Raw genomic sequence first — 27,677 nt, forward strand, 5'->3', positions numbered from 1 at the left:
GAGGTTCAAACAAAGAGCTTTATTCCGGAGATGGTGACATTACAGGTTGCGGTGTTACACTGCACATTGTTGTAAATGCCTGAAAACATCATGTGACCGGTCTCTTAAACTGCCCCTATTCAACACGAGAACTATCATGAATACACATCAGTTACAGTTGAGGAGGTTCTGAGAGAAAGTGAAGGATTGAAGAAATTACATTTATAGAAATGCTTTGTAGAAATGCGCACTCAAGGTTCCAGCCTTGGGTGATCCAGAAGATACGCAGTCAGTCATTTTTAGTGATGCTTCCCTTGACAACCTTCTGGATGGATATTCAAAGTCTGCAGGGTTTATTATATTCTTGGTGCGAGAGAATGATAAATGTTGTCTATTGGCGTGAGAAGTGAAGAAAATAAAAGGGTAGTTAAAATCACCTTAGCTGCTGAAGCACTGGCATGATATAAATGATGTAGAGCAATAGATATGGGGATGCACATGCAGTGCAGGATTCCAATAGTTAACAAAGTGGTTTATTGATGAAAGCCAAAGGCAGTCAAGTAACAGGCACAGAAAATTATACAAAAGTCTTAGCACTTCTGGGGCGAAATTCTCCGTTATCGGCGGAAAGTCCGCCGATCGGCGCAAATCCGACTTGCGTCACGTCGGAAAAATGGGTCGATAGTCTCCGGCCCGAAATGGGCTAGCAGCGACGTAACGGGATCCGCGCTTGCACAGTGGTTCACGCCGTGCAGCGTCATACGCGCTGCACGGCGTGACGGCTCATAAGGCCGCGTTGCTCCCCCCCACCCGACCGGAACACCCGACCGCAACACCCGACTGGATGGCTGGCCGTCGCTCAGCCACGAGGTTCGAGTCACGCGATGTGGAGGCGCTCCTGGACGCGGTGGAGCAGAGGAGGGACGCCCTGTATCCCGGGCACGGCCGCAGAGTTGCCCCACGCCACAGCCGGCGTCTGTGGAGGAAAGTGGCAGAGGCCGTCACCGCTGTGGCCCTGACACCACGGACAGGCACCCAGTGCCACAAGAAGGTGAACGACCTCGTCAGAGCAGGCAGGGTGAGCCTCCCCATATCCCCCCATCCCCATATCCCCCCTCCCCCATATCCCCCCCACCCCCATATCCCCCCTCCCCTATATCCCCCTCCCCCATATACCCCTCGCCCATATTCCCCCCTCCCCCATATCCCCCCCTCCCCCATATCCCCCTCCCCCAAATCCCCCATATCCCCCCTCCCCCATATCCCACCTCCCCATATCCCCCCTCCCCCATATCCCCCCCTCCCCCATATCCCCCCTCCCCATATCCCCCTTATCCCCCCCTCCCCCATAACCCCCCTCCCCCATATCCCCCCTCCCCCATATACCCCCTCCCCCATATCCCCCCTCCCCCATATCCCCCCTCCCCCATATCCCCCATATCCCCCCTCCCCCATATCCCCCATATCCCCCCTCCCCCATATCCCCCCCTCCCCCATATCCCCCCTCCCCCATATCCCCCATATCCCCAAGTGAATCCAGCCCTAACCTTAACCTCTGCAATGCACGCGCAACCGATGGCGTGCATTCATATACCTGCCGAACACTGTTGCCTTTTACCCCTGCCCCCCCCCCCCACAGGAGAAGCGCGCACACAACAATAGGGAGCATGTGAGGACTGGAGGAGGGCCCGCTGATGAGAGGCCACTGACCGTACACGAGGAAAGGGCCCTGGAACTGGCTGGCAGACCTGAGGACCGTGAGGTTGCTGATGCAGAGGTCGGGGGCGTACTAGCGAGTGAGCCACCGACAGCCCGTCCCCATATCCCCCCTCCCCTATATCCCCCTCCCCCGTATCACCCGATCACTGCCTGATGTCTAACCATGCATGCTTCATTGTGTATCGCAGGACCAAACGTCCAGGCACCCATCCCCGCAGATGCAGACCGCCCGCAGGATGCCCCTCGGAGACCACAGGAGACGGAGAGACCCGCACCCTCCAGCATGCGACGCCCGCAGGATGCCCCTCGGAGACCACAGGAGACGGAGAGACCCGCACCCTCCAGCATGCGACGCCCGCAGGATGCCCCTCGCACACCACGGGAGACGGAGAGACCTGGAGCAACAGGGAGACGACACCCCCGTCACGTGCGGGAGCGACCACCCAGCGATGAGGGGGGCAGCCACAGGCCCCCGTCACATCCGAGCCAGGACACCACTACCCAGGACACCGCTACCCAGGACACCACTACCCAGGACACCACTACCCAGGACACCCCTACCCGGGACAGCACTACCCAGGACACCCCTACCCGGGACAGCACTACCCAGGAAGACGAAATACCGGACAGTGAGTCAGAGTGGATGGGTGGAGACGAACCCCCACCCCAAAGTGCCATGGACTCAGAGTGGGACGAAGAGCACGACACAACGCCACTGCTGTCACCAACACCCTCCACCATCGCAGAAACACTCACCACGGTTGGGCACTTTAGTGATGAGGCGTCTGGTACACTCACTGGTGCGCACAACACAGCCGTCCCAGTACAGCATGTGGAGGTAGGAGCAGCAGAGGGACCGGGCGGTCGGAGGGCAGCCCAGCCCAAACGAACATCTGCCGCCCAGATGGATCCCGGGTTCCTGGAGTTACCACACCCACACATAGATCCGATGCAACCACCGACCTGGAGACGAGCGAAGAGGGTGACGGGCGGCTTGCGGCGGCTGCGGTCGCAGGTGGAGGAGGCCACCCGCGTCCAGGAGCTGGGAGTGGTGCCGGTCATGCGTGCCACCCAGGCTGACACCGCACGGGTGGCGTCCGCGGTGGAGGCAATGGGTGCGACGGTGTCAGACATGGGGAACGGTTTGCGAGGCCTGGGGCCTTCCGTGCAGGCGGCGTCTGTGGCCCAGGAAATGGCTGCCCTCTCACATGAGGCCATGAGCCAGTGCCAGCGCCAGATGGCAGAGGCGCTCAACGCCATAGCCCAGTCTCTGCAGGCCATGGCCCAGTCTCAGCAGGCCATGGCCCAGTCTCTGCAGGCCATCGCTGAGGGCATCGGCGCCAGTGGCCATGTGCGAGCCGGCGTCGCACTGTCACAGACAGGGTTTGCCAACACCCTGGGCTCCATGGCTGCAAACCTGCAGACCCCTGTCGATACCAGCACGGGTCTCCAGGACTGGCAGCGCCAGATGTCGGGGGGGGCGTCGGATGGCCAGTCCGTTCGCATCCCCCACCCATGTAGAGGCCTGGGAGCCATCGGGCACCCCGAGGGAGGAGGAGGTGGTGTGGTCCGTCCCGGCTCCCTCTGTAGGGGGGGTCCCGGTACACCGCGACACCTCGGACTCCCCCCCCTTCCGTCCCAGGTGCATCGGGTGGGCAACGGGCAGGACAGGCTGGCAGCTCGCCATCCCAGTCGCCCGGGCCGCAGCCTGGCCCATCTAGGCCAGGACGCCCCAGGAAACGGCCGCCAAAGGGATCCAGTGTCAGAGGGCAGGAATCACAGGAGTCCACCTCCAGTTCTGCTGTACCTTCTGGGGAACCACGTAGACGTAGTCAACGGGCCCGTAAGGCCAAACAATTAGACACTGAGTAAGTTGGCACGGGTGCAGGGCACAGATGAGTTTTAGGGGCTAGGGCACGTGCATGAACTCTTTTGGTTATTAAAGTCAATGTTACACCTACAGAAGCTGCCTTTGTGCTCTGTCCAAAGTGTGCGGGGGTGTCATGTACGTTGAGCGCAAGTGTGTGTGTGAGGGGTGGTCTTACCTCAGCCCCAGGTGAGTCTGCCCCCTTCCCCCTGGGCCGCCATCAACATCCCCCGGGCAGAGGACGGGACCGTGCGCTGCAGTGTCACAGCCACACGCAGAGATGGTCCGGGTGGATGGTGGTACTGTGGCCATGGGTCAGACATAGTCCAACGATGTAGAGCCAGGAGCTCATCGCAGGGCGGGTTGTCATCATCCTCCATGGCCTGCGATAGACACGCGTCCACCCGCAACTGTGTGAGCTCGGCCCGTTGTGCCGCAGGTGGATCGGCAATGGGGGGGGGGGTGTGCATGCGGGTGGGGTGGGTGGGGTTGGGGAGGGGGGTGAGGGTGCTGGGTGGGTGGATGGGTGGGGGGTGTGGGTGGTCAGCTGTTGCCATGGTGTGCGGTCTGTGGCCATACTACCCGATTCCCACGCCCATCTAGTCAGTGAAGCGGGCGTCTATCAGTCTGTCCCGTGCCCGCCTGTGTCTACCCCGTCTGCCCTGACCATTGCCCCCATCCCCCTCATCTGGGGAGGACTGGGCCTCTTCCTGCTGCTCCTCCACTCCGCCCTCCTCTGCCTGCGGCACATCGCCCCTCTGCTGGGCTATGTTGTGCAGGACGCAGCACACCACAATGATGCGGCCGACCCTATCTGACCGATACTGGAGGGCGCCCCCAGAGAGGTCCAGGCACCTGAAACGCATCTTCAGCACACCAAAGCACCTCTCGATCACTCCCCTTGTCGCTACATGGGCATCATTGTAGCGGTTCTCCGCCTCATTGCGTGGCCTCCGTATAGGCGTCATCAGCCACGATCGCAATGGGTAGCCCCTGTCGCCCAGCAACCAGCCCCTCAGCCGGGGATGACGTCCCTCGTACATGCCGGGGATGGATGACCGTGACAACACGAATGAGTCGTGTACACTGCCTGGGTGACGGGCGCAGACGTGCAGGATCATCATGCGGTGGTCGCAGACCACCTGTAGGTTCATCGAATAGGTCCCCTTCCTATTAGTGAACACGGCCCTGTTATCTGCAGGTGGCCGCACGGCGACGTGCATCCCATCGATCGCGCCCTGGACCATGGGGAACCTGGCAACGGCAGAGAAGCCCATAGCCCGGGCATCTTGGCTGGCCCGGTCCACGGGGAAGCGGATGTAGCGGTGCGCCATGGCATATAGGGCATCGGTCACTGCCGGGATGCACCGGTGCACCGATGTCTGCGATATGCCAGACAGGTCCCCACTCGGTGCCTGGAATGACCCCGTTGCATAAAAGTTCAGGGCCACCGTAACCTTGACGGACACGGGGAGAGGGTGTCCCCCGCCAGTGCCACGCGGTGACAGGTGTGCCAGCAGGTGGCAGATGTGTGCCACGGTTTCCCGGCTCATCCGGAGTCTCCTCCTGCATTCCCGGTCCGTGAGGTCCTGGTATGACCGCCGGGGCCGGTACACACGGGGCGCCCTCGGGTGCCTCCGTTGCCGTGGGGCCGCGACGTCCTCCTCCCCCTCCTCGTCCTGTCGGTCAGGTGTCCCTCCAGCCTGGTTGGCTGCCACCTGCCCCTCTGCGGCAGCCTGCGCCGCCTCTCTGGCACGCTCCTCCTCCTCCTCCTCATCCAGGGCAACATAGACATGAGCGGCTGCCACCACGGCGGCCAACATCGCTGGATGATCTGAAAACATGACGTCCTGGTGGGGGGGAGGGGAACGACGACATGTCATCATTGCCCATATCCCCTCCTCCCCCCAGCCAGGTGGCATGGACCGCATGGGTCCAACTGTTGGAGGCTGGCACCTAGCCAGGTGGACCAACTCACTTGCCCTCCCATCCCCCTCCTCGGCACGGACACCCCCCAACATCCACCCCGGCACGGACCCCCCCAACCTCCACCCCAGCACGGACCCCCCCCCCAACCTCCACCCCAGCACGGACCCCCCCCAACCCCCAACCTCCACCCCGGCACGGACCCCCCCCCCCCCAACCTCCACCCCGGCACGGACCCCCTCCCGGCACTCCCCCGGAGCCCAGCCTACTCTAACCACCCCCCCCCCCCACCCCCCCCCCCCCCCCCGCCGCACACACACACAACCCGAGACACACCTCTCCTCACGCAATCAGACTGCGGCCACGCCATTGCCTGCCCAGAGCCAACCCCCCAGGCCGTCACTCACCTCCACGCTGGTCGGCGTGAGCCTGGAGCACCGGGTCACGCCGATGAAAAGGAGGTTTGATTCACGTCGACGTGAACGGTCATCACGTCGACGGGACTTCGGCCCATCCGGAAGGGAGAATATCGGCAGGCCGAAAATCGGCTGCCTTGCGCAGACCCGTGACATTCTCCGCGGCAGCGGCGCCATTAACGCCCCGCCGACTTTTCTCCCTTCGGAGACTTCGGCAACCGGCGGGGGCGGGATTCACGGCGGCCAACGGCCATTCTCCGACCCTCTGGGGGGTCGGAGAATGACGCCCCAGCTCCCTGGTCCACACTTTCCAGGGTGCTGCTCCCAGGGTCTCGCACAAATTCCCTATTAGTTGTCAGGTTTGGCTTTGTGTGGATTGGGTGTGAGTGTATTCCTTACCAGCTTACGCTGATGATGTGCTCCTCATATTCACGGATCCAGCTGAACTGCGGAGGGTGCGTGAGTGCCAAAAATGTATTCTGGACATCCTCCGCCAGGGTCAACGTGGGCAAATGTCCTGGAGCCTTAGTTAGTGGCAGATGGACCCCCTAACATAGGAGCTCAGGCCCTTCGACTGGAGCACCACCAATCTCCTGTACCTGGGAATTCATCTTAATCCTGCCAAGGAATCCTGGCCAGCGAACTGGCAAGAGCTGGAGACCAAAGTCAACACTCGTTAAGGGCACTGGATAGGACTGTTCTGCATGCTGTCCACAGAAGTTAAGAGTTTATCATAAGCTGATGCTTGGTACGGGCTGGACACTTTGATTCCTTCCCCGGAGTGTGTTACAGAAATATGGAAGGATCTCAATGACATCTCTGGGACAAAAGGACGTACTGGGTCATTCATAGAATAGAATAGAATCATAGAATTTCTACAATGCAGAAGGAGGCCATTTGGCCTATCGAGCCTGAACTGATCCTCTGAAAGGGCATCCTACCCAGCCCACTCCCCACCTTATCCCTGTAACCCCACCTAATCTTTACATCCCTGGACACTAAAGGCAAATTTAGCATAGCTAGTCCACCTAACTTGCATATCTTTGGACTGTGGGAGGAAACCAGAGCACCCAGAGGAAACCCTCACAGACACGGGGAGAAAGTGCAAACTCCACACGATCAGAGCCGGGATCGAACCTGGGACCTCGGCGTCCTGAGGCAGCAATGCTAACCACTTCGCCACCGCGCTGCCCTCGTTCACCCTCTTTTTGAGTTACAGTGCCCCAGCACAGGCTGTCCCCGCCTCTCATTTACCGATTTTGTTTAAGTTATTGATTTTTGTTTACTAAAATGAAATGAAAATCGCTTATTGTCTGTGCTAAAGAGTATAATTAGGGGGTAGCTGGGGCACTGGGGTGTGTGGGAGGAGAGCTGTAAAACTGAAAGAACCAATAAACTCTCCCAATGAAGTACAGCAGTGTGTCTTGGTTTCTGTTTCACCAACGGGATCTGTTGACCGGAAACTCATGTTTAGCCATGTAAGTACTGTCAGTCAGAAACTGGGAATTCTGGGATCTCACGTCCTGACTCCCAAAGCCTATCCACCATTCATGTGATTTCAACAGCCCTCAAGAAGCCAGAGACAATTGTAGACAAAGCAGCCTGCATGATCTGCTTCCCATGCAGCACCTTAAACACCACTGATGTACAGCGGCTGCAGTAGGTACCTGTACAAGACGCACTGCAGCAACACGCCAAGGTACCTTCAACAGCACATTCAAAACCCACAACCTCTGCCACTTAACAGGACAAGGGCAGGGGCGGCACGGTGGAACAGTGGTTAACACTGCTACCTTACGTCGCCGAGGACCCGGGTTCGATCCGGCTCTGGGTCACTGTCCATGTGGAGTTTGCACATTCTCCCTGTGTCTGCGTGGGCCACGTGCCCACAACCCAAAAAGATGTGCAGGGTAGGTGAATTGGCCACTCTAAATTGACCCATAATTGGAAAAAAAAGAATTGGGTACTCTAAATTTAATGAGAAAAAAAAAATGGACAAGGGCAGCAGATGCATGGGAACACCACCAACTGCAAGTTCCCCTCCATGTCACACACTATCTGATTTGGATCTTTGAAACCATTCCTTTACTTTCGTTGGGTCAAAATCCTGAACTCCCTGACAGCACTCTGTGTGTACCCATACCAGATGGACTGCAAATGGTTCAAGAATGTAGCTCACTGCCATCCTCTCATGGGCAACTTTAAAAAAATGCTTTGATGGGATGTGGACGTCGCTGGCTGGGCCAGCATTGGTTGTCCATCCCTAATTATCCTTGAACTGAGTGGTTTGCTGGGCCATTTCAGAGGACATTTAAGAGTTAACCACATTGCTGTGGGTCTGGAGTCACATGTAGGCCAGACCAGGTAAGATTGGCAGATTTCCTACCCGAAAGGTCATTAGTGAACCTGATTCGTTTTTCCAACAATCAACATACCAACAATCCCTATTTTTATTGAATTCAAATTTCACCATCTACCTAGCGGGATTCAAACCTGAGTTCCCAGAACATTGGGGATCAATGACTTAGAGGGCACTGGCGCTGAGAGGTAGTTGCCTGACCCCCATATGCAGTCATTCCTCATGAGACCACTGCTGCTATGGCATACCAACCTTCAGCCTTCCTGACTGATCCCTCGCCACGTTGAGGCCAATCTTGTGTTATGCACTTGAAAATCACAGCGCGCTCAGAATTCACTCACACTGAACTTGGCAATGTGGTGGAGCTCATTGACCCAATTTCGACACTGGACCCAGGTGTACTGCTCAACCCCACAATGCTAACCCCTGTTGCTATCTTTCTCTAGACTTTGCTTAGTCAGGTGGAAGGGTCTCTTCATGCCATCCAAAGGGATCAACACTACCCTCTGAGAACCTGCCGGGAGGCATTTCACGAAATCATGGGGTCACCCTTTGACTGCATTGCAACATTCCCCTATTTACGTCCTCCTGCTCTGTCCTATTGGCTGTGCACTGCAAACCTAGGAGATGATGGGCTGGGTTCTCCGATTCCAGGGCTATGTCTCCACGCCGGCGTGGGAACGGTGGCATTTTATGCCAGAACAAATTGAGTAAAATGCCTACCGATTCCCCGTTTTGCTGGGGACTAGCCTGCTGGCAGCATAGAGCACCCAGCTCCAGCTGCCGATATGGCCCAGGGAATTGCCAGATCCGTGGCCGCACATGCGCACGGCAGTGGCCTGCAGCGGCCGCGCCATGCTACATGGCGGGTGCCGCTCGCAGTCCCAACCCACGAAATAGTTCCCCCCTTTGGCCGGCTCACGCTCCCCAGAGCCCCACCCCCCACCCTCCCCACAGTGCCTTCAGCCCCTAATAAAGTCCTCCCCTGCCTGTGGATTGGCCCTCCCCCGACTGTGGCGGTGCTGGACTGAGTCCGCAGTCGCCACGCCGAGTTAATGACGGATGTGACCACATGTGGTCAGGTACGTTGCTTTGGAGGGGGCAGAGCATCGCAAAAGCGGCGCCACCCCCGATTGGTTCGGAAACTATGATTCTCCGGCCGATCGCCGAATGCGATTTCAGTGTTGGTGACCGGAGAATCTAGTCCGATGGCTCTCAGTCTGGGAGATGAAAGGTGTTGATATGTGCTGGAAGGTGGGTCCTCACAGTGGTTGGCATGACCATGCAGGAAGCTTAAAGTCACTGCAGACAAGTTGGCCTGTCTTCAAAAAAGTGCCAGGACCTGTGGCCTTATCACGTGATACCAGGGTTGGTGCTTGCCTGACTGCCCCAACACTTGATTCTGTAGCCATCTGAGATGGCCACCTGTAAAGGACCATGGGAATTATGGCCAACCCAGGTGTCAGACAGATACATAGCTTCTGTGTATTTGTAGCTAGACCTGATCGAAACCCCCGCTCGTTGGCCCGTTCCCCAGAACAATAGGACTCCAATCAAGAAACCGATACAGCCACAGACTGATTGGCGCCACTCCCTTTACTCAGAGAGCCCAACTGCCAAGGTCAATGACCGCTAAGGACCCGCCCAGCCACCAAGGCACCCGGCCCTTTATTGGCCGAAATCGAAGGCAGTGATCAGAGCCCTGTCGAACTATTGGGTCCAAGGTTAAGGACCGCCCCAAAGAGCACAAAATCCCAGAGGGATAAAAGAGGACACAGCCATGTGTTCTGTCTCTTTTGGACCCGGCCTGTGCCAGCCTCTTTTGGGATCGACCTGTGCCCACACCAACTGCAGCATAACGACTAGACAGCCAAGTTCAAGACCAGCGATTGCTACCTGACGGATGAGCCCAGCAGAGACAGAGCCACTTCTTCAAACCAGCCAGGTGAGATCAAGATAAAGGCCTTATCCATCTGCACAGTGCCGGTCGCCCTGAAGTTAAGTATAGGTTATTGTAGCTGATAGTTTAACTCGTGGTAGATATTGGGTTTGCATGTCGAAGTAATCCTTGTGTGTGTAAATAAACCATCTTTTGAACTGACTAACTGGTTGTGTGGTCGTTTGACTGATATAAGGGAAAGACTTGTGGTCCACCGAGACAAATAGAAATACCCACTGTATTGGCAACGCTGTTGGGACATAACATCATATTATAAATAGAGCCTCATTATTAAAAAGGGCAATAATTCCTTGGGCCCATGCCCGCAACTTTTAATTGGCTGACTGCCACATAATGATGTTCGATCAGATGCTTCTGCCCCAAATGGCAATGCTGCCCACTGCCTTGCCCGGATCCACACTGCTGACATGACATTCCGTCAATGTGTCTCTTCGCTTTTCAATTGGTTGAGGGAAGGCAGTGCGCTCAGTGGATGAGCCAATGGCAGAAGTGTGAGGGTGGATAGTTCAAGGCAGGAAGTTTTGCAACTAAATCTTTAGAAATAACCCAACAGTATCTGGCAACCCTATTTTGGGGCAGTTTGCGAGGACAGGGTTGGGCCACATTCTATCTGATAAGCAGGTGTTGGGGCAGGAAACACAAGTGAGGGTTCTTTAAAACAATCAGTACAAAATTGCATCGGTTTCCTGCATGTGCAGGTTGCAGTCTTCTGTGACCCCAGCAGTTTCCTTTCAGTTAACCAAGAGAGCCGAGATGTTGTTCACTGATGTCTTGGTGCATTAATTGGCACAGGGAGTTGTGAGAATGTGGAACTTTACAACCATGTGGAGTGGTTGAGACATGTGACATTGTTGCATTTAAGGGGGAGAAAAAGTACATGAGAAATAAAGGAATCCGATATGCTGATGGGGTTCAATGAAGTAAAGTAGGAGGAGGCTGATTTGGAGCATAAACACTGGCAGTAACCTGAGGGGCAGAAAGCACGTGTTTCAGACACAGCTCCCATTGGTGGCTTGATTCGAATTCGGTTCCCTAGTACTACTGGATAATTTGACACAATCTGCACTCTTCACACTCCTGACAGGGTCATCCACTGTGTAAACAAAGATATTTGTCAAACCCAATAATACTCATGGGATGGTGGGAGGGGGAAAATCAAAATAATCTTAAAAGTGACCTGCTGACAAAGTGTTCTTCAAATGGTGCTTCTTTCGGGGAGAGAGAAGACTTATGTGTTACCCTCATCCAAGAGAGCTGACGTGAAATGGTTCAGTCACGGGACGCAATCTAACGAAAATGAAACAGAGTCCCGTGAAGAGCGTGTTTAGCTGGGTGCTTCATGGCGGTCGCAGCGCTGAGAAAGCTATCTACTGGGACACTGCTTATTTCGGAGCATCAGCGGGGAACGTCGCACCGAGGCTGCACTTAGGCCGCAATTTAATGGAAAAGTGTGACAGCGAGCGGCAACTGCAGCGAGCTTCCCGACCCTTAACCCGGCAAGGCTGCCACCGGGATCAACGATAATTGATCCAACTAACAAGGGCCCAAGGGCAAATGATGGTCCCACCGGATGATTCACCAGGACGGCGTCGGGGATGCCGATCTGGCCAGGTTGTTGGACGCAGTCGAGACCAGACATGATGCCCTGTTCCTCTGAGGGCCTCAGAGAGTCAGCCATAGGGCAGCCAGTGCCGCCTGGGAGGAAGTGGCAACGACCGTCAACTGGAAACCATGGCTCAATCGCAAGATTGACTCCCTACTGAAGGACAGATCTGAGGTGTTCAAGGCAGACGATCCTGACCTATATAAGAAATCCAGGTACGACCTCCACAGAGCCATCCGGAATGCCAAGAGAGAGTATCAAACCAAGCTAGAGTCACAGACTCTCGGCGATTGTGGCAAGGACTAAACAACATAACGGGCTACAAAGCGAAGCCGAGCAGTATCTCTGGCAGCAGCGCACCCCTCCCCAATGGACTCAATGCATTCCATGCTTGGTTCGAGCAGTAAACCAGCAATCCGCTGTCGAGTGCCCCAGCAGCCTATAATACACCCATACCCACCAGCACAGCTTCCGAAGTCAGATCGGCCTTCCTGAAAGTGAACCCTCAAAAGGCGACGGACCAAGACGGGATCCCTGGTCATGCACTCAGAGCCTGCGTGGACCAGCTGGCAGAGGTCCTCGCGGACATCTTTAACCTGTCCTTACTCCACTCCGAGGTCCCCACCTGCTTCAAGAAGACCACCATTATACCGGTGCCAAAGAAGAACCAGGCAACGTGCCTCAATGACTACCGTCCGGTTGCCCTGACTTCAGTCGTAATGAAGTGCTTCGAGAGGTTGATCATGAAGCGCATCACCTCCATCACTCCCAGAACCCCTTGATTCACTGCAATCCGCATACCGCCGCAACCGGTCCACAGCAGGCACCATTTCCCTGGTCCTACACTCATCCCTAGAGCATCTTGATAACAAGGACTCCTACATCAGACTCCTATTTATTGACTACAGCTCCGCCTTCAACACCATAATCCCAGCCAAGCTCATATCAATGCTCCAAAACCTAGGTCTTGGCTCCCCACTCTGCAATTGGATCCTCGACTTTGTGACACACAGACCACAATCAGTAAGAATGAACAACAACACCTCCTCCACAATAGTCCTCAATACCGGGGCCCTGCAAGGCTGCGTACTTAGCCCCCTACTCTACTCCCTGTACACACACGACTGTGTGGCAAAATTTGGTTCCAACTCGATCGACAAGTTTGCTGCCGATACGACCATAGTGGGCCGGATCTCGAATAATGATGAGTCCGAATACAGGAGGGAGATAGAGAACCTAGTGGAGTGGTGCAACGACAACAATCTCTCCCTCAATGCCAGCAAAACTAAAGAGCTGGTCATTGACTTCAGGAAGCAAAGTACTGTACACACCCCTGTCTGCATCAACGGGGCCGAGGTGGAGATGGTTAGCAGTTTCAAATTCCTATGGGTGCACATCTCCAAAAATCTGTCCCGGTCCACCCACATCGACGCTATCACCAAGAAAGCACAACAGCTCCTATACTTCCTCAGGAAACTAAGGAAATTTGGCATGTCCACATTAACTCTTACCAACTTTTACAGATGCACCATAGAAAGCATCCTATCTTGCTGCATCACAGCCTGGTATGGCAAATGCTCGGCCCAGGACCGCAAGAAACTTCAGAGAGTCATGAACACAGCCCAGTCCATCACACGAACCTGCCTCCCATCCATTGACTCCATCTACTCCTCCCGCTGCCTGGGGAAAGTGGGCAGCATAATCAAAGATCCCTCCCACCCGGCTTACTCACTCTTCCAACTTCTTCCATCGGGCAGGAGATTCAGAAGTCTGAGAACACGCACGAACAGACTCAAAAACAGCTTCTTCCCCACTGTCACCAGACTCCTAAATGACCCGCTTATGGACTGACCTCATTAACACTACACCCTCTATGCTTCACCCGATGCCGGTGTTATGTAGTTACATTGTATACCTTATGTTGCCCTATTATGTATTTTCTTATATTTCCTTTTCTTCCAATGTACTTAATGGTCTGTTGAGCTGCTCGCAGAAAAATACTTTTCACTGTACCTCGGTACACGTGACAATAAACAAATCCAATCCAATCCAATCCAAGAAGACTGTGCCATAAAAAGATCCACCTCCTCCACCGGGCCACATGGATTGGTTGGGACTGGTCCCCTGGCACCGGCCCAGCTCGCCCGCCACCCACCCCCCCGACTATGCGCCTGGCATCGCCCCACCCAGCACCGTACCATGCCCAGACCCAGCCATGTCCAGCTGTGCCAACCCCCCATTCTCCCCATACTACCCACGCCCCCTAATCCCCCATACTCCCATTCCTCATCCCCTCCATATTCCCCCTTCCGCCCACTCACCCCCATGATGAACGAAGCGTGCGGCTAATGATGCCCCCTCTGTGACCCACAGGAGAAGTTGGCCCACAACAGATGGGTGGCGGGTGCCGGACATCAGAGTCCTCACCCACTACGAGGAACGGGCCCTGGAGGGCTTGGGGGTGGCCGAGGACAGATCGGTCACTGATGTGGAGATTTCCACCGGCCGCCACACAGATGACCTGCGACACATGAGTTATTGCTGCCATACAGACTGACCCATCCCTCCCACTGACCACACGTCCATTCTCCTGCAGGATCTTCAACCGACGGTGCCGGCCCTCCTCCTACTTCCTGCAAAGAACACCTCGGAGGGGAGCTCCGAGGAGTCCACAGTAACCGTGGCACAGCTGTCATCCCCACCCTCCTCCAGCACAGAGACACACCTCGGTGGGTGTCAGTAGTGGACAGGCTTCTGGGGTACATTCTGGGAAGCACCACACAGTTGCCGATGCACATCAAGTGGAGACAGGAACGCCCAGGCGAGACAGCAGTCGGAGGTTTGCTGGATCCGAGACACAGCTGGGTTCCAGTCAGTGCTGAGCCTCTGGACCAGGTTTACCCAGAGCTGATGCAGATCCATAGCTGATAGGAGGAATCCCAGAGGCTAGGGCGCAGGAGACAGCGCTGGCAATGCATGGCACCGAGGCCAACACTGCTAGGGTGGCAACCGTAATGGAGAGCCTGGTGCATGATGTCAGCAGCATGAGTGGAGGTGTCCAAGGCATGGCTCAGTCAGTGACCGCCATGGCTGAGAGCCTCGACAGCATGTACCAGTCTCTGGGGAACGTGTGCCAGTCCTAGGTGGACCTTGATGAGACACTGTGGAGCATGTCCCAGGCTCAGGTGTGCATTTCTGAGGTACTACAGAGCATGCCCATTCTCTGAGGGAGGTGTCCAAGTCGCAGGTGGGCATTGCCGGGGTACTCCAGAGCACGTCATAGTCACTGAAGAGCATCGCCGAGGGCATTGACACCAGGCTGCAGGCATTGGGAAGCCGCCAGGGCTGGCAGAGCCAGATGACAGAAGGGCAGCTGAGGCTCTATCCAGATACCCCTTGTCCTGAGGTGACCCCCAAAGCTCTATGGGCACCGTCTGGGAGGACAGAGCACTGGGTGCCAAGCTGGAGCCACCCTATGGAGTGGAGACTGCGGGTACCATTTTCCCCGAGTTCCACTCCCCTGACAACGGAACGTCTTGAAGTCAGCACCCAGAACAGGGTGGCATGGCAGACCCCCAAAGGACTCCACCCAGGCGCATTGAAGGCCACGCGACCCGATAAGCAGAAGGCTGCCTCCACTCTGATGTGCATCCTGGGGACAAACCTAGACGTAGCAATAGAGCACAGAAAGCTAAGCAGGTCGAGGATCACTGAGAGGGCACTGGGGGTAAGGGGCTGGGAGGGGCTAGGGACTGTTGAGGATACATATGTACAGCATTAAACAACGCATAAAAAGTATGGCACTTTCTTCCATAATGCGGGCCGACCACCAATCCCTTGCCCCAACCCCCCGGGCATGGAGATCCTGGACTCTGCACCCTCCGCCCCCTTCGCCCCCCACCTTCCCAGGCACACCACATGCATGTGATGGGTGTGCACAAACCCTCAGCAGATAGGTAGGAGTCAGACTGTGGGATAAATTGAGGAACCACCTCTTAGCGGGCACAGTCCAATCACCCTGGAGTGATGTTGCAGGGTGGAACAGGATGGAGGGGTGAGGGGTGCTGGGGGGTGCGGTGGAGGAAGGGAGAAGGGGCGTGATGACGGACGAGGCCACATCCTGTTTGAAGCAGGCGAGAATGAGGGCGCCCCTTGGCCCTCTGGACTTGCCGGACGCTCGCCTGTCCTCCATGCTCCAGCTGGTCCTGTGGGTCCTCCCCTGACTTGTCCTCCAGACCCTCCTGGTCCGGCGCCGCCTCCTCAGAGGTGGCCGCAGGTTCCTCCCCCTCTACCTCGACCTCCAGCACATTGCCCCGCTGATGTGCCAGATTGTGGTGGGCACAGCAGACCACCATAAAGTGGATGATCCTCTGGGGGGTGTACTGCAGTGCACTACCAGAGCGGTCGAGGCATCAAAACCACATTTTGAGGAGTCCACTCAATGACAGCCGGGTTGGCCGCATGGGCCTTGTTGTATTGGGTATCTACATGGTCACCAGTCTCCGTACTGGCCCTCAGCGAGTATCCTCTTGGGTTAACCCCCTTGAGCCAACTAGCCATCATGGAGTGATCCTCGAAGAGGCCAAGGCTGTCTGACTGTCCCAGGATGTAGCTGTCGTGCACACTCCCTGGGAAGCATGCACACATACGTGCATGATCTTCAGGTGGTGGTTGCATACATGCTGGACTTTCAGGGACTGGAACTCCTTCCTGTTGATGTAGGGCACTCCCTCACTCTCCGATGCACATAAGGCAAAATGAATGCCATCTATTACCCCTGGACCTGGGGCATTGTGGTGATGGCGAAGAATCCTTCTGCCTGGGCATCTTGTTGGGCCTGGTCCAAGTCAAAGTTTACATAGTTCGCTTCCTGGGCAACTCACGGATGCACTTGTTGGTTATAGCTTATGAAATACCACACAAGTTCCCGCTCGATCCCTAAAGTGATCCTGAGGCATAAACGTTTAGGGCTGCGGTGACCTTGACGGCCACTGAGAGTGGATATCCTCCTCCTCCACGTGGTGCCAAGTCCACAAGGACATGGCGCAGGTGCCGTACCGTCCCCTTGTTGAGGCGGAGCCTCCTGCAGCACACGCTATCTGTTTGAAATACCAGCGACACCTGTAGATCTTGGGCCGTTGCTGGCCTCTCCCTCTCGGCACCTCCCTAGGTTGATGGGCGGCCGGGTCCTCAGGGTGCAGGGTCCTCTGTCGGTGCTGCTGCCGCCACCTCCTCTGGTACCTGGCCTGCCTGCAGCACCGCGACAGCGGCTGCTGCAGGGTCCAAGATATCATCTACCTTGTGTAATATCTGTAAGGAATTGGAGAGAGTGTGAGATTGACAAGCAGCGGTGTCTTCCACCCCGGGAACCTCCATTCCTTCATTCCTCCTTCCCCATCCCCTTCCACATCCCCTGTCATCCAACACGCCCTGCCTCACACTGCGGCCACAGTGGGGCCCCTGGTCACTGTACCCCACATCCTGTACCCCAGACACCTGCAGTAATGATACCTGGACCAAGCGCTGATTCTCTCCCCAGTGCACACACCCACCCCCTGGTCGCTGAGATGTCCCCAGTGCTGGGACCCAGCCAATGTTGGCCGCTGCTCCGTGGTGTTGCTTCTTGTAGTGCTGAGGCACAGTGTCCAGGCATCACGGTCTGATTGGCAACCTAGGCAATAAGCCCCACATGCTACATGGCACGCTTACCCACGGGAATCCTCTTGGGATGTAAAAAGTGTTTACTTAACCACGATTACCAATTCCCTATGAGCAATAGCCTTCAGCCTTGCGTCCCGAGGCCTCCACGGTCAGTAGGAGTTATGGGGGTCAGCAGGGGCTGTGGTTGCCCCTGTAATGGGTACACACGATCGAGGGGGTGGCATGGCAGACTGACGGGCGCTGAGACAATCCACCCCAGCCCAGGGCCGACCCACCAACCCCCCCATCGATGGTAGCCTACCCCAACCGAGGCTGCCCCCCCACGGGTACTCCTCCGGCCTCCGAGCACCGAGGCAGCAACCCCGGGCTCATTGGCTGGAAGCGAACATATCTACTCACTGCCTCGGATCCCCACAGCAGCCACTCTGCCAGCTTCACGTTTTTAAAAAGGAGTACGAATCAGTGCCTGTGTGGCCACTCGCTGGGGAGGCGGTTAGATCACAGGAGGTCGAAGGATAGGTGGTCGCTTCTGTTACTTGTATGGTGATTGAGCTCAGGTGGTGATTATAGTTTCTCACCACGCCACTGTGGGTTCCTAATTTGGCCAATGGGAGCGGGCTGGTTAGACCTCAAACTGACCTGCGCCTGACACGGTTCTCGATAATGGTCTCTCCCGCGATCGAACGGCCGCATTGACCTGTCGCTCAAACACAATCTAGAGCTTTTCACAGTACCTTCATTGCAGTGCAAAGTTAAGCCTACTTGTGACAATAATAAAGATTATTAATCGTGCCATTAGTTTCATTCCCTGTACTGAGGAGATTTGCTTGCCAATGCAGGAAGAGATTGGGATGCCATTTTTTAAATAGCTTCCCGATTCTAGTGGGACGTGGCTGATAGATCCCACCTATGTACATGGTTCACATTATTACTTTATCATTTTATAAATAAACACAGTCAAGAAGACAGTGCCCATTTAAAGCTGATTATTTATAACCCAGACTTGTATTATGAACTTTCATTGGTGCCAGTCTTGTTGTCAGGTGAGAAAGGAAGGGAAGGCTAAAGGGGTAAATTAAGAGGGCAGGTTGCACAAATGAGGCCTGTATGTCCTTGATGTTTTGAAGAGTTTCGTGCTGATCTAACTCAGGTGTTCATCAGATAAATAACGAGATGGACATTTAACGGGTAGAGAGAAACTGGTGCCTCAGGGGGCGAGTCCAGAACACAAGGGCACAACCTAGACATGAGAGCAAGGTCACTCAGGGGTGATGTAAAGAATCATCTCTTCACAGATGGGGGTTGGTGGAAATCTGGAACTCTCTCCCCAACTGGGGTCCATGTGAACATTTCTAAACTGAGATTGATATTTCTTGGAGCAAATATATTATGTGTTACAGAACCAAGGTGGTGAATGTAATTAAGCTCCAGCCCAATCATGATCTAATTGGATGACAGAACAGGTTTGATGGACTGTATGGCCTGCTTTCTTCCTATGAGAGAATTGTAGCTTCAAGGCCCGCTCCAGGCCGTGAGCACAGATGGCTGCCTCTCCAGCATAGTATTTCCTCTGAAGTTCATAGAAACGTAAAATCCCTACAATGCAGAAAGGGGCCATTCGGCCCATCGAGTCCGCACCGACTCCTCGAATGAGCACTCTACCCATGTCCACCCCGCCCTATCCCCATAACCATGTAACCTAACCTGCTCATCCCTGGACACTAAACGGCAATTTATCATGGCCAATCCACCTAACCTGCACATCTTTGGACTGTGGGAGGAAACTGGAGCACACGGAGGAAACTCACGCAGACATGGGGAGAACGTGGAAACTCCACACAGACAGTGACCCAAGGCTGGAACTGAACCCGGGTCCTTGGCGCAGTGAGGCAGCAGTGCTAACCGTTGAGACGCCCCAACGTTTCATCATCTGCTATGAAGGGATTCAAACCCGGGTTCCCAGACCATAACTCTGGATTATTAATCCAGCCATAATACCACTATGCCACTGCCTCCCCTGAAATAAAAATGGGAGGCATTGTGAAATATGCTGTTGATTCACCAGCCGCTCTGCGAATCCAACACAGGAGAGTGGAGGATAGATTTTTTTTAGAAACAATTTCATTGGTGGGTTAATTAAGTATTGAGGGGCAGCTATCCACAGATTTAAACCGTGATATCACATAATCTAATTATAAAGCAGAATAGAAAGCCATTTGGCCCATTCTATCTGCTCTCACTCTTTAAAAAAACTATCCAATTCTTTGCTGTGCCAAGTCCTGCAATTTTTAAAGTGAATGTCTAATTGTCTTTTGAAAGTTGAGGTTCAGTCTGCTGTCTGCTCTCTTTCAGGCAGCGAATTCCAGCTCTGAACAACTCACTGTGTAGAACAAATTCTCCTCGTCTAGCCTTTAGTTCCTGTGGAAATTAAATTCACTCTCCGTCCTTTAGTTACTGACCTTCCTGTCACTACAACAGAGTCCCCTTATTGACTATCTAAACCATTCAGTTTTGATTACTTTTCCCCTTCATCCTCTCGACTTTGAGGTATAACAATATTCTAAATCGCCTATCAGCCTCATTAGCATTTACTTTTAGAAGAATATGTTTTTACAAATATACCCCAATATCTGTGTAATGATGGTAAATGACTCCCAGAGACTGCACTAATCAAGGCAGAATGATTTAAAGTGTTATTATTTTACAGTCTTATCTGACCTCGACTACACATCTTAAATTAGCCGAGGTTCCCATTACTGCAGCAAGTAAACTGTCTCACCATGTCACAAACAGCTGATGTAACTGAACATATTGAACATGTACTATAAATAATATGCTCCACCCCTCACACTCCCCTTCCAGTCCCCTCACACATACACACCTGTACACTGTCACACAGATATACACATGCCATAGATACACACCTGCCCAAACTCCCACCCACATACCTCCCCCTACACGTGCTCACACTGATACACACACATCCATAAACACCCCAGGAACATAATTCTCCTCAAACCCCAAAACACACCCACACTTCACCCGTCAAGCACACACATGTACACTACACACAGGGACACGATCCTCCGGCCACGCTCTCTGGAAAAGCAGCTCTCCGTGGCGCAGCGTGGCCGTTGAAAGCCGGGAGACCCTGCTCCCGGGGTCTACCCGGCTCGCAATGCCTCGCGAGATTCAATACTTTGTGGGCGAGATGACTTTTTAGCAAATCTGCCTTCCATATTGCGTTCGGGCTGGGTGAGGGGGGAGGTCGGGGATTCTTTTGTGGGCCTTTGAAAAATGGCGGCCCGATCTCTCGCTACAACGGCGAGTTCCCCGTTCAGAGCCCTTATTCAAAGCGAGTGGCGTTCAATAACCATGTGTTTGTCGGCACTGCGAGTGGTGGCAAACACACGGCTAAACGTGCTCACTCAGGGACTTTGTTCCCTTTTGGGAAGATCGCGACCACAATCTTACCTCTGATTCAGGTACACACTTACCACTCAACCATCTCAGCACAGTATGCTGCCCACACACACACACATGGACAGATACCATTTTAACTAATCTAGCCTTTCTACTAGCACAGACACAAACAGCCTCACATACAGCACCGATCACATACCCACCACCACCCAATAAGGTCTCAGTCCGTGAGTTCAGGTAGAGGCTTTGGAAATAATTGGACTCAGAAGCACAGATTAATTCAGTTTGCATTTGAAAGATCTTGATGATTGTTGTAAATTGGTAATAATAAATGGCTGCCCATTATAAATCTCTCTAAAAGTTGCATTTTCATTGACATCAACAGATATGTAATGGAGATATACAATGGAGATATATATTGGGTGGCTGAATCAATGTCATCGTTTACCACTATTGCCCAAGGTCCAAATTACCCTCATTCATATTCCCATCAAACATTCTCATATACACATTTAAAATATGTCCAATTGAACTCACTGCATCATGACTATGAAAGGGAGCACTCAGCAGGGTCCTGACCTCTGACAATTACCTGGTAATGCCCTAATCAAGAGTGCAACTTCTGCCTTTGATCGAGAACAGGAATGGCTTCAGCTTTTAATGCCTGCATAGCCACACTGCATGGTTGGAGAGACTGCCTACGCTCACTCTCTAGGCTCACCAATGGCAAAACACCATGAGAAAGGAATGAGACACCAGAGCAGGGCTGCCCACCCATGAGATGGTGACTTGTGAATGTTCAAGCCGTCAGAAGAGCGGAGAAAAATTGAGAGAAAAATAATCACATTTTGCTCAGGAAATAAATGTTCTCTGCAAGGCAAGGGGTTGAAGATTGGTAATGTCCCAATATTGTCACTCACTGCCCACCACCCATCTCCCACGCTCCCACTTCCCCCATCACCATAACTCTGTCTGATATCCTGAATGAACAGACTGAGGTCCCTCCTGCAAAGTTGCTGTGAAATTAACCATTGCTCCAGACTCTGAATCAGGCCAAGTACCCTTAGGAATGTCTAATAATAACCATCACCCTGTTATCTCTGCTCTTTAACCAGCTGACATTGCACTCAATGAGCAATGTGCCTTTGCTCAATGATTCACGTTAGGACACAGCACAGGTTTAAAATTTGTTTCCAGAACACGTGAGGTAATGGTATTAAAATTAGATCACTGACAACCTAGCATAATGGGATGGAATGCAAGGGCATTTTGTTCAACCCATTTAGTATCATTTTTATTTTTTGAGATGGGGTGGTGGAAAGGGGGGGGGGAGGGGGGGAGAGAGTGGGTGCCATTTGGGAATTCAGTGAAAGGTATTTCCTTTCCACACAAAGGATTAAAAATAACAACCTGTACTCATATAGCACTCTTACCATAGTAATAATATGAATCTTTCTTGTCTCAAGTAGGCTTACATTAACACTGCAATGAAGTTACTGTGAAAGTCCCTTAGTCGCCACATTCCGGCACCTGTTCGAGTACACTGAGGGAGGATTCAGAATGTCCAACTTACCTAAAAACACGCCTTTCGGGACTTGTGGGATGAAACTGGAGCACCCGAATGAAACCCACGCAGACACCGGGAGAACGTGCAGATGTACAGACAGTGACCCAAGCCGGGAATTGAACCTGGGACCCTGGCGCTGTGAAGCAATAGTGCTACCCACTGTGCTGCCCTAAAACATCCCAAAATGCTTCACAGGAGTGTTATCAAACATAAATAGATCCCTGGCCCACATATAGCGTTGCCAGGACAGATTACTAAAAACTTGGTCAAGGTGGTAGTTTCTAAGGAGCATTTTAAATGTGGAAAGAGATGAAGGGAATGGGGGAGTTAGGGTGGGAATTCCAGAGTTTAGGATCCAGATAGTTGAAGGCAAAACCACCAATGATGGGGAGATTGAAATTGGAAGACTAAAGAGGATAGAATTTAGTAAGTGTGGATATGTCCGAGGATTGTAGGACTGGAGGAAATTGCATAGATAGGGGCAGTGGAAGCATTCGGAAACGGAGATGAGAATTTAAAAATTAAGGTGAATCCAGCCCATCCGCTCAGTGAGCTCAGGGGTGAGCGTGAATGGTAGTTGGTGTGAGTCAACACCAGGACAGTTTTAGATGATGGCCACGATTCTCCCAAAGGTGAACAGCTGCGTGTTTCCCAACACTCACGTTGAATTAGGGCCTGAGGCTGCACATAACCCCGCTTTTTATAGTGCGGACCTCCGCTCACTGGAACTCCCCATGGCATCCCGATCTCCGCAGCCCAATTGCGTATGCACAAAAAATGCCAGCTTGGCACCACCAACCTGACAGTGCCTGTGCCAGATGGCAGTGTGACCTGGGCACCATCAGGCTGGCACCCAAGTGGCACTGCCAGGGTGACAGGCTGGCACTGCCAAGGTACCTAGGTGGCACCACCTTGCCCAACGGGCATGCAGCTGGGGGTCTCCAATCCCTGGGAGACCCCCACAAATGCTGTTCGGTCTGGTCCCGGTTTGGGGGATCAGTATCAAACAGGATTCACTCGAGGTCTCTGAGGCAAAGGAGTTGAATCCTTTTTTAAAAATAAATTTAGAGTACCCAATTCATTTTTTCCAATTAAGGGGCAATTTAGCGTGGCCAATCCACCTACCCTGCACATTTTTGGGTTGTGGGGGTGAAACCCACGCAAGCACGGAGAGAATGTGCAAACTCCACACCGACAGTGACCCAGAGCCGGGATCGAACCTGGGACCTCGGCGCCGTGAGGCAGCAGGGCTAACCCACTGCGCCACCGTGCTGCCCTAGGAGTTGAATCCTAAAGGTACCTTGGGAATCTACACATTAAAATGAGTCTTACTGCCTTACTCTTATATTTAGATTTGCTAAAAGGTGATCCCGCCCATTGTGGGCGGGATTCATATCACAATGTCTCGCTAGATTGCGCTGAATCTCGCAGGGCGTTGCGAGCCGGGTAGATCCCAGGAGCGGGGTCTCCTGGCTTTTAACGATCACGCTGCGCCACGGCGAGCTGCTTTTCTGGTGCAGCGTGGCCGGAGAATCACGCCTGATCTCAAATTTATGGAGGGCAGGACCTTTGAGATGGCCTGGATTGTGTTTGAATTGACAATTGTAGTGGTAAGAAAAGGTATGGAACAGAATTTCAGCAACCGATGAACTGAGGCAGGGGCAGAGTCGTGGAAACCTGGAACTCTCTGCCTCTCAAAAGGCTAATGCTCAGAGATAATCAGGCATTTCAAAACTTAGCTCAATAGATTTTAAATGGGTAAGGGTACCAAGGGATATGGAACATATGCGAGTAAATGGAGTTGAGGTACAGGTTTGTCATGATCGAGTTAAATGGCAAAGTGGGTCGAGGGGCTGAATTGCCTCCTGTTATTAATGTTCTCAAAACTGGGCAACTCAAACCTGGGATCCTATGAGGTGCTGTGGGTCATCATCAGCAGCGGAATTGTACTCAACCATAATCTTTAAGCTCATGACCTTGCATCGCCCCTACTCTACCATTACTACCAAGCCAAGGGATCAACCCTAGTTAAGTGAAGAGTGCAGGAGGGCATACCAAGAGCGACACAAAGCATAACTAAAAATGAGGTGTCAACCTAGTGAAGCTACAACACAGGACTACTTGCATTCCAAACAGTATAAGGAGCAAGCGATAGACAGAGCTAAGCAATTTCACAACCAACGGATTAGATCTAAACTCTGCAGTCCTGCCACATTTAATTGTGAATGTTGGTGGACAATTAAACAACTAACTGGAGGAGGAGCGGCCCTGCCCTTATTAGCTGGCTGTGGGGGACTCGATGACCCGCTTATAGGTGAGTTGAGAGGGGTCTGGGGGTCACGTTGCCGGGTGTTGGTTGGAGCGGAGCTCCTCATCGCAGGAAGTGAGACTAAGTGCGGCCTTGACGGGGCATTCCCCGCTGAGCCCCCAAAATAAAAGAATCCCAGTAGAAAGCGGGATCCTTCTTGGCACTGCCAGCGCCGGGAAACACCCGGCTAAACGTGCTTGATATGAGACTCTGTTTCATTTCCATTAGACCGTGCCCATTGTATTCGGAGAGGTAGAATATTCTGTGAATCAAAGATTTGTAAGCACTGACCTTGCAAAAGCCTTTGGTTGACAGCACAGCCCTTAGCCACTCCTTTTCATTTGATATTTCTCATGTGGATGTCATCTGATAAGTTCCGCTGCACACTGAAGGTGTCGTCTTTCATCAACAGTTGCATAAGCTGCCATTGTTGCACATGCAAAGTCATGTGATCACTTGTTGACTGCCATCGTTATTTCTTTCTGGAAATGTTGCAAGAGTGAAGTCACAACTCACCCAAGCTCGGAGTTCAGCAAGATGCAAGTTCTGCCTCCAGGCACAGGCGCTGGGCCTCCTTCATCTGCTTTTCAACCTGAGCACAAGTTTTTCTGTTCTTTGTCTCTGTTTCCATGGTACATGGCACAACCCAGGGCCTTGATGATAAGAGTTATAACTGTAGCAAAACTTAATGCTGAAAATTAGTAAACAGGGTTTATATTTGATTACATTACCACATTAAAAATTCTCTGTGCATTCCTTCAAATGGGAGAGTTAAGAGATAAAACTAAGTCATCCCTGGGTCCTTTTGTAGTGACAACTGGTGTATGTTTTTATTCTGCTAATATCACCCAGAACCATGCATCAACAGAAAATCCATGGCTGTGTGTTACTTTGGAGAAAGATGTTTTTCTGAGCTAAGCGGAGGCTCATTTGACTCTTGCAATGCCTAAATGCTCAACAGACCCTCTTCTTATATTGCCATCATTATTCCTTCCTGGGAATATTGCAATAGCAAAGTCACATTTGGTCCTGTACATTGACTGGTGCAAATTCAGGTCTTGAATAAGACACCAAAATCCTGAAAACCCCATGACTCAATGATCATTAACATATAACATTGAAAATAGAAGCAGAAAGAGGCCATATGGCCCTTCCAACCTGCTCCGTATCCATTTTGATCATGGATGATTATCCAAATCAATAACCTGTTCCTGCCTTCCCCCCATATCCGTTGATCCATTTTGCTCTAAAAATTATGTCTAACTCCTTCTTGAAAACATGTTTTGGCCTCAACTACTTTCTGTGGTAGGGAATTCCACAGGTTCACCAATCTCTGGGTGCAGAAATTTCTCCTCACCTCAGTCCTAAATGATCTACCCCGTATCCTCAGACTGTGACCCCTGGTTCTGGACTCCTCCAGCATCTGGAACATCCTTCCTGCACCTACGCTGTCTAGTCCTGTTAGAATTTTATAGGTTTCATCAATGAGCTTGTTTGTTTAGTGGGGGGGATGGGGTTGGAGAGGAGGGAGCATTGTTAGAAAAGTTCTCTGGGAGGTGATCAGCAGGTTTATGGGGGGAGTAGCGGATGGGGAAAGGGGAATGCGGGATATTTCTCTGATGGTGACTGGAGTAGAGCATAGGGTATCCCTATACACCAACGACTGGCTGCTTTATGTGATGGACCCAGTCCCCACTATGAGTGATATAAGGGAGCCACTGATGATCTTTGGCTCTTTTTTGGGATACAAGTTGAATTTGGGAAAGAGTGAGCATTTTCCGGTGGATTCCACGGGGAGGGGAGCCGACCTGGGGGCGCTTCCCTTTCATCTTGCCGAATCAAGCTTCAGGTTACTGGATGTCCAAGTGGCCTGGGACTGGGCCCAGCTCCATAAATTGAACTATGCTAGTCTGGTGAGTAAGGTCAAGTCTGATTTGCAAAGATGGGATAACCTTCCTCTGTCCTTGGTTGGCAGGGTCCAGTCTATCAAAATGAATATTCTTCCACGGTTTTTGTTTCTTTTTCAATGCCTTCCTGTTTTCCTTCCTAAATACTTTTTGGGGTGGTTAATAAGTTGATAGCAGTTTTTATATGGGCGGTGAAGATTCCAAGAATTCGTAGGACACTTTTATAGAGATACAGACAATCGGGGAGCCTGGTGTTCCCTAATTTGCTTTCTTATTATTGGGCGGCTAATGTGGAAAAGGTGCTGGGTTGGTGCAGGTTGAGGTGAGGTCATAGAACATAGAGTGCAGAAGGAGGCCATTCGGCCCATTGAGTATGCTCCAACGCACTTAAGCCCTCACTTCAACCGTATCCCCTTAACCCAATAACCCCTCCTAACCTTCTTGGACACTAAGGGCAATTCAGCATGGCCAATCCACCTAACCTGCACATCTTTGGGCTGTGGGAGGAAACCGGAGCACCCTGAGAAAGCCCACGCAGACACGGGGAGAACGTGCAGACTCCATACAGACAGTGACCCAGCAGGGAATCGAACTTGGGACCATGACGCTGTGAAGCCACAATGCTAACCACTATGCTACCGTGCTGCCCTATCATATGAGGGGTCTGGGTTGGGCCCAGTGATGGTGGCTTCGCTCTGGCGGTCATATCCACTTTGTGGATATGGAGACAGTTCAGACAACATATTAAGCTCAGGTCGAAGTTGGTCCCTATTTGTCCCAACCACCTGTTTGAGCCCGTGAAGTTAGACACCTTGGATGGGATTTGCCGACCAATCCATCGCGTGTTTTTCAGCGGCTGAGGCGGCCCGCCAGCGGAATTTACCGACCGCGCCATTGTCAACAGGATTTCCCAGTGACTGAACCCCATGTCATCGGAAAACCCGTGCGCCGGTGTGGGACGGAAATATCCCACTGGCGTGAA

General features: G+C 52.9%; 1 long non-coding RNA gene across 2 annotated transcripts; it reads right to left on the reverse strand.

The window, feature by feature from the left end:
• LOC140429807 (uncharacterized) lies at window positions 1-25,443 on the reverse strand. Of its 2 annotated transcripts, XR_011949211.1 has the most exons (3): window positions 25,305-25,443; window positions 25,080-25,209; window positions 1-370 (listed from the first exon to the last, which is right to left on the reverse strand). It is a non-coding gene; the product is annotated as an uncharacterized lncRNA (long non-coding RNA). The 2 variants fall into 2 exon arrangements; XR_011949208.1 differs by having other exon boundaries at window positions 25,080-25,443.
• Between the last annotated feature and the right edge of the window lie 2,234 nt (window positions 25,444-27,677).

Source organism: Scyliorhinus torazame, chromosome 1, assembly GCF_047496885.1.
Source record: "Scyliorhinus torazame isolate Kashiwa2021f chromosome 1, sScyTor2.1, whole genome shotgun sequence".
Taxonomy (NCBI): Eukaryota; Metazoa; Chordata; class Chondrichthyes; order Carcharhiniformes; family Scyliorhinidae; genus Scyliorhinus; species Scyliorhinus torazame.